The following is a 9163-nucleotide window of genomic DNA, read 5'->3' on the forward strand; positions in this document are numbered from 1 at the left end:
CAGATTTTCAGTATAACCTAAAATCTGTCTCCCAACTAACTAAACAACTAATGTATGTAGTATTATTTTTCCCTGACTTCTGTATCTTTCATGATCTCTTTAGTGGGAGGGTCCTGGGGAATGGTAAGGAAGATGAAGGTTTATATCTTCTCAATACAAAGCTACAACCAAGTACTTCAAAAGGCAGTATTACTAGGAACTCATGTATCAGTCCATGTATCAGTTTTACTTCTGTTTGTTCACTACATAGTCTTTGGCATAAGATACTGGGGCATGCCCCTCTCACAGTTCTCAGTAGAATACAATGTTTATAAAATGTACCTATGAAAGACCACAATTGTATTGTTTGTCCTATTGCAAAGCAAACAAGATTACCATTTCCTACAAGTGTGTCTCTATCTAATGCTTGTTTTGAAATAGTACATGTTGATGTATGGGGGCCCTACAGGGTTCCTAACCATGATGGGAAAAGGTATTTTTTAACACTGGTAGATGACAAATCCATATATACTTGGATTTTCTTAATGCACACTAAGTCTGATTCTATTGTCTTTGTTGAGAGATTTTGTTTGTATTGTCAAGACTCAGTTTGAAACCACTGTCAAGTGTATAAGATCAGATAATGGAACAAAACTTTTTAATTCCCAGGTAAATACTTTATTCAGAGAGCATGGGATTTTGCATCGAAGTTCTTGCGTTCATTCGCCTCAACAAAATGGTGTAGTTGAGAGGAAGCGTAGATCTATTCTTGACATGGCTAGAGCCTTAAGGTTTCAGGCTTGTATTCCTATAAGATTCTAGGGTATGTGTATGTCTGCAGCAGTATACATTCTTAATAGGTTACCTACCAAATTACTCAAAGGCAAGTCTTCATATGAGATGTTATATGGCCATGCTCCTTCTCTTAGTCATGTGAGAGTTTTTGGTTCTTTATGTTATGCTACTGACCCCAAAAGACTTAATAAGTTTTCCCGTAGAGCTATCCCTGTTATTCATATGGTTATTCTTCTACTCAGAAAGGGCATATCTTATATGATTTCAGCTCCAAAATCTTCTTTGTAAGTAGAGACACTGTGTTCAAGGAAGAGACATTTCCTTTCAAAGATCCCAAATCTTATCCTGATTCTTTGTTTCCTATTGTTATTCTTCCTGCTGACTTAGATCCTGAGTTATCTAATCCTAGTTCACCTTCTTCTTCTCACTTTCCTACATCTGTTAGAACTATTATTTCTTCTTAAGTTAGTGATTCTTAAAGAGTTATTCCATCTATTGCTCCTTCTAGGAGATCCTCTAGGCAGTGTAAACGTCCTATTTGGCTAGACTCCTATGTTACTCCCACAGCCAAAAATAAATCCCTATATCCTATTTCAAACTATGTTTCATATTCAGATTTATCCTCTACTTATAGAGTCTCTCTTGCTGCTTATTCTAGCATTTCAAAACCTCATACATACTCAGAATCCTGTCAAGATCCTCTTTGGGTGGCTGCTATGTAGGATGAAATTGCTGCTCTTGAAAGTAATAGTACTTCGTCTATTGTTCCTCTTCCTACTGCTAAGGTTGCTATTGGTTGTAAATGGGTGTTTAAGATTAAATACAAAGCTTCAGGGGAGGTTGAGAGATACAAGGTAAGGCTTTTCGCTAAGGGATATCGTCAACAAGAAGGCCTAGATTTCACTGGAACTTTTTATCCTGTTGCAAAAATGGTTATTGTCAGGTCTGTCATTGTCCGTGTTGCCTCTTGTGGTTGGTATATATTTTAAGATGGATGTCCATAATCGTTTCTACAAGGTGATCTTCCTGAAGAGGTTTACATGCAGATTCATGAGGGTTTTGCAAACCAGGGGGAGAAACACATGGTTTGCAAGCTTCACAAGTATTTATATGGACTAAAGCAAGCCCCTAGACAGTGGAACCTAAAACTTACTGAACCACTGATTGATATGGGGTTCTTGCGATCTCATTATGACTATTCACTGTTTACAAAGAGAGTTAGGAAAGAACTTCTTGTCATACTTGTCTATGTAGATGATATTTTGGTCACTGGTAGCCACTTAAATCTCATACAACAAGTTAGAAAACACTTACAACACAGGTTCAAAATGAAGGATCTTGGAGAGTGGAAATATTTTGTTGGAATTGAGTTTTCCAGAAATGCAGATGGCATTCTTATGAATCACAGAAAGTATGCACTTGGACTTGTATCTGAACTTGGACTTGCAAGGTGTAAACCTGCATCCACTCCCTTAGAGTTCAATCACAAGTTGACATCCACTGTGTTTGATGAATGCACAAGAATGAATGCAAAAGATAAAGCTCTTGATGATTATGTAAAATATCAAAGATTGGTAGGTAGGTTATTGTACTTGACTGTGACTAGGCCTGATATTGCCTTTGTAGTTCAGGTACTTAGTCAATATATGCACTCACCGAAAAAGTCACATACGGAAGCAACACTTAGAGTGGTGAGATACATAAAAGGTACAACAGGTCTTGGTTTGTTCATGCCAAGAAACAATGTGTCTTAACTTGTAGCTTGTTGTGACTCAGATTGGGGAGCATGTATAGAGTCCAGGAAGTTAGTGACTGGCTACATAGTCAAGATGGGAAATGCTTTGGTGTCTTGGAAAGCAAAGAAACAAAACACAGTGTCAAAAAGTTCTGCAGAAGCAGAGTTCAAAACTATGGCTACCACAGTAGCTGAGATAGTTTGGCTGAAAGGTTTGTTCAGAGAATTGGGAGTAGAAGTTAAGCTACCTGTTCAACTGTTTTGTGATAGTAAAGTTGCTATCCAAATAGCAGCACATCCTATCTTTCACGAAAGAACAAAACAATTTGATATAGACTGTCACTTTGTAAAAGAGAATAGCGTGGAGGGACTCATTCAGACTCAACATATAGAAACTAAGGAGCAGCAAGCAGATATACTTACTAAAGGATTGTGCAAGCCTCAACATGAATTGGTAATTGACAAGCTTGGAATGAAAAATATATTTTTCAATTCTCAGCTTGAGGGGAGTGTTGAGATTATGTAAATAAGCAGTGTAAATAATTAATTGATTGTATTTGAGATAGTTAGTTACAGAAGTTAGTTACAAGTTAGTTAGGGGAAAGGAATCTTAGTTAGTTATTTTTTTCTCTCATTTCTTTTACCAGTTTGTTTATATATATACAGCTCTTCACACATATTGAATGATATAGATCAATATTCATTCTCCAAAATATTCTCTAAAGCTTCTTTACTCCCACTAATGGAGATTCTCAACATAACCTCACCTCGTTATTCCTAGTTGAAGGTTACAACTCAGCATAACTAATTTTTGTTAGTTAGTTGATTATAATTAGTTGATTGTTGATGGGTAGTTAGATAGTTTGTTAGAGACTAACAACCGTCAATGATTTGGATTACATTTCTCTCTACACCATCATTATGTTTTTCATTTTTTCTTCATTCTAATTCTTGCATCATCAATGTCAATCAAGAGGATTTCAATTTATTATTCACACTAGTCACCACAAGTATAATGTTGTGAGGCCTTTTCCTAAAGGATAGGTAATATCAAGCAAATCTAGCTTATAATCATTTTGAACTCAACGATAGAAGGGGTTCAAACCAGCAAGTATAATATAATTTTGCACCAAACTCAAGTATTTTTGTATGATAGAACGTGCAATGGTATTTCGCCGTTTAAACAAATTGACATAAACTTTAAGCGATCATTAATTTATAATTGTAGTATTGATTCAGAGTTTCTATACATTGTAGTAATTCATACACTTCAAATTAGGAATTCACCTATAAAATAAATGCAAGAAATATGTATTTCTAACAATTGATGTTAATTTTTAACTGTTTAAAATGGTATGAACATTGAATACGAATAAATATTTACATGCATCACATCATCTTCACTCACTTATTTGGATATTGTTGCATTTGTCTAGTTGTTAATAACTCATCTATTATCACATTAGTGCATGCACATGATGAATTAGCGACTAATTATGACCTAATTGAACCAGTCACATGGTATAAGATAAGCATATTTTTGAAAAAAATAATTAGTTTTGGCTTCACAAAGTTTGATCAAGCGCTAATAGTGATAGACTGTTGGCGGGGCTTTCAAAATTACGTTTTCTATCGGAATAGGGGGGTGTGCAAATCAATTTTACTTGGAAAAAATTATCCTACAACACAATCTTTTTTTTATATATTTTTTAAAATTTACTACCATTTCAAAATATTACAAAAACTCCTACTTTTCAGTCATTCTCTCTTTTTTTAGATACATATCTCACAACCCTCTGACCTGATTTTTGTTTCTATTTTCACGCCAGAAATCACTCCCACAGATTAGTAGTTTCCTTCATAACTTCATTTTTGAAATTCAATTCAATTTTTTCTCTAGTTCGTTGATTTCAAAGTTCCTAAAGAGGTAAAACTATTTCTTCATCAAATTTTTCTTTCCACGTTGAATTATCATTTTTTTTTTAAATATTTCTTTTTACTTTTTTTATCCATAATTTTCTAATGCATATGGATTTTGATGATAAAATCTTTCATGAAAAAAATATATATAAATAACGAAACGACTCATTAATCATGAAGAATTTGAGAGCGAAAAAATTCAAAAAAAAAAGAATGCATGCTCGAGTTCTAAATCTATTTTTGGAAAAACGCCCTAAAAAGGGGGGGAGGGTTGGACATGTTGTTACACGATCATCACTATCAAATTTTCATATTTTCAATGTATCTCATTTATTTTAATTCTTAAATTAGACTTTGTTAGTATTATCATTACTTCGATACATCACAACTACAGTACCCCCTTTTTATGGAATGTATCATGTTCACTTTTAAGGTATTGATACATAACCCAAACATCGTTCAATCTTTGAGTAGTATTTATTCTGCTCAATATAAATGTACTTGATTTAAGCAATCTAAAAGCTACTATTATTTAAGATCAATGTAATTTATTTTCTTTTTAGTAGGTGCTATGGAAGTTACTATTTTATTTTTTCTAAAGAATTGTACTAAAGATTGTCCAAACAGTAGAACTTTTTTGCTCAAAAGAAAATATGATATATATGTTAATATTACTATAGGAAATTAAATCATTGTAGATCATTTAGAAAGGAATTTTGGTAAAGTAGTTGGTTGGCTACATGAACGTTCATCACGATGAGAGTTTTGATTCTACATCTTGTAAACTCCTTTTCGTTTTCCTCATTTTTTGTGAAAAACTAATCACCATCTCTATAATTGTATCAGTTTATATTATGCACCCTTGTACTTAATACTTTACCAAACTGGACCCTTACACTTAATAAAACATAATATATCAAACCCCTCTAACCGTTAATTATGCTTATGTGGCATTAATATGATTGAGCTGGCAAGAGAGTGAGACCACACACTTATTAAGGCAAGTGAACATCATATTTAAATTTTAAAAATATTTAAATTAAAAGAGTAAAATAATAAAGTTATAAAGGTGAAAAGAAACCCTCCTTCGCCCAAAGACCTACTTTTTTCTGCAATCTCTATTTTTGCTCAACCCTATTTTTTTCTTTCTTTCATATTCTTTAGGTAGTCTTAAAGAACACTTGAACTTAGCCCTTTTTCTATTATTGATACCTCGCTCTAATTTCTAAGTGTTTAGGAACGTGAAAAAGTGTTCTAAATCATATTAGACCTTTATTCTTGGGTGACAATACGTTTTAGGCCTAGTGGAAATGGAAAAGACAAAAATACTCTTTCCTAAAACGAATGAAATGCCTTTAATAGAAATGCTTCATGAAACATGCATATTTTTTTACTTTGAGCTCAAAATTTAGAAAACTTGACCGCGTTGACGAATTACGAAGAAAGCACTCACATCTTGTAGGTTAGCAAATAAAGGTACATTTACTATTATGATTTTATTGTAAATAGTATTGATATATATATATATAGACACTATTGCTGTTATCATTATTTTATAAAATTTTATTATTATTATTGTTATTATTTGTAGATAATCTTTTTAGTTAATAAGCTTTTAGTTATATAAATTTAAGTACTATTTTAAAACTTCACATTCTAATAATCTAACTTGTCTGTTAAATATAAAGTTTCTTTTTTAATTTTTTTTAAAAAATTTAATTGGTATTCTAAAACTATAAATTTTTTCCCTTTGATAAAAAAAAATTATAATTTAAAATTTTAAATTTAAAATTAGAGATTTTTGTGCAGCTGACATGTGACATTTTTTCCTCTCCTGTTATATATAGATAGATATAAAAGATTTTGTTTATATAAAACTTAAAATATTAAATATTATTTAAATGGTGAATTATGGAAATTTGGTACATATTTATAAAAATAACACCCCATACACATTAAGACGATATATATCAAGTTATAAACATACTCTTTAAAAATAAATAACTTGTAGCATATTATTATCGAGTTATAACATATCAATTAAATATATATATAATTAAAAATAAATTATAAGTAATTATTTAAATACTAATTAATATGTCTAAATATTTATTTTTAATTTTTCAGTTACCATTTTTAAACCAAACTCTTTAAATTTTACAGATTAATATTACAGTTACCTTTTACAGTAAATAATAAATTATTATTAATTAAAGTTCACATTATATAATGTTACCTTTTTAAAACAAAACCTAAATATTATGGATTTGATTTTAATTAAAGTCCTACTTTACCGTTGCTCAATAACTACCCACCCCTACCACCCCCTATACACGAACAACATTCAAACTTTCCCAACACGCCTAAATCACCATCTTCCCCAAATCGTCTTTGCTCATCATCTTCACCATTAATCCCCAAATCTTCCTCAATCATTATCTTTCCCATCACAACTAATTCATCCCCATCTCCATCACGCCTCACAGATCGATTTCATCCCCAATCACATATCCCAAACATACATTTTTTAAGAAACTTCATAAATTACTTTTTGTTAAGTTCGTATACAATGTCGAGAAAAGTTAGTGGAACATCGATTAAAAGTAGAAAATTAATTGAGGAGTCATCATCTGATGACTTTAATGTTCCTTCACTCAATATTTTGACACAAACTCAACCGCAAAAATCAACTGAAAAAGAGACTGCTAGTTCCCTTAAATCGAAGATTGAAAAAAACAAAAAAAAAAAGGCAAAGGAAAGAGGGAAGAAAAGGAAGGTAAAAGAAATTCAAACATCGTCAGAATCTGATTCTTACTTAGTTGAAGAATTAAAAATTAAAACATCAAAAAAATCAAAGGGTGTTGAAATTGGTCAATCAACAAGAACGTCATAAAAAAAGAGTCAGAGATACAAACTACAAAAAGAAACCCAAAAATGTTGTCAAGATCAGTCAAACAGTTATTTTAAATTTGGTTAAATATGTAAGTGAGTTTAATTTTTTATTTTATTTGGCAATCGTATACTATATGAAATTTGTATGAGTTATGTATGAATTGATTTTGTAGTATTGTATATGAGTTTATTCTTTATTTTAGTTGACAATTGTTTTTATGTATGAATATTGTATGAGTTATGTCTTAATTATGTATGAATTGCCTTTTTAATTTGTATGCGAACACTTTGAATTTCAGTCATATCGTATAATTTTGATTATTATAATATGTATTATCCCTTTTATATTTTATGTTTGATTTTGATGTATGAATTGATGTATTGGTTCTGTATGAGTTTTATTTTGTAGTTTGAAAGTCATAGATTAGTTATTTTTAAAAATTTATAATGTCTATTAATATTGTATAAATTATATATAAATTGATGTATTAGTTGTATGATTTGTCTATGAACTGAGTTGGTGTCCATTAATATGGCAGTGTATCAATGATGTTATTATGAAATTAATTATTCTGTTAAACGTCTTAATTTAGTTTTATCAATTTTATAGGAGAGGAAGGTACAAACACATTTGTCTTCATGTATCAACATAAATGTGTTCGCTGATCTGTTGATCTTCCTCAGTCAAGATAGGTTCCAACAATTTCTACAAGAAACACCATTTAGATTTTTTTTAAGGATTTACATAACATAAAAATCCAATGTCAATTGTTGCGACATATTTTTCTTCTTGAAACTGAAAATGACAGAGATGACATGTTCATTATCAACTTAAATGTTAAACTTTGAATTAAAAGAATTTGTCGCTGTAACCGATCTGAAATGTGGACCAATTTCTGATTTTGTTTCTGAACCGTCTGTTCCGAATAGACTTATCCAAGAAAATTTTGGGAATATGGACAAGGTACCACGAGTCAAATTTCTACCACAAGTTTAAAATGAAAAACTTTTGGGAAGAGGACGACGTTTTAAAAATCGGAATTATGTACTTCATTTTTTTATTTCTGACTGCTTCTGACCCTTAAAAAATAATCATTCCTAAATTTTATTTTGATTTAGTTGAGTCTGGCCAGTATGCCATATTTCCATGGGGAAAGAGTGTTTTAAATTAACACTTAAAACGTGCAATCGTAAATTACAAAAACATCCTTTGTCATTCAAGTTCAGCCAGTTCCATATAGCATTGCAGGTATGGTTTTGAGTGTTTTCATCCATTTGGAAATACAATTGCTATCCATGCTTCAGATCGCACACTGTGTATCCTAAATTGGAAGACGACAAATGACGTTATTTTTTTGATGATTTAAAGAAAGCGATATTGAAAACACATGGTAATTAGGTAATTTTTTTATCGAATATTATTAAAGTAATTATGAATTATTGAGAAAAGATATAAAGTCACCCCTAAAGTTGTTCTGAATTTTCATAAAGACGCCTTAACTTAGAGGGTGTCCTATTACTCCACAAAAGTCTGGATATCTTTGTAAAAGAACCATTTTGACCCATTTTCTCTATCACAAACAGTCACCTGGTGCTCACTCTTTTTATTAATTTAATTAAAATTAAATTCTTCAAACCCGACCAAAACCAAATTGTTTCAATTAAAAAAACTCTTGTTCTCACGACCCAAAACGGGCCGCGACTGGCACCCACACTTATCCTACTATGTGAGCGAACCAACCAATCTAATCCCCAACATTTCAACCATAAATAACAAAATATAATGCGGAAGACTTAAAACTCATTAATGAAAATCGATTAAATAACTTATAAAAACTCAAT

This window comes from Solanum pennellii, chromosome 12, assembly GCF_001406875.1.
Source record: "Solanum pennellii chromosome 12, SPENNV200".
Classification (NCBI taxonomy): Eukaryota; Viridiplantae; Streptophyta; class Magnoliopsida; order Solanales; family Solanaceae; genus Solanum; species Solanum pennellii.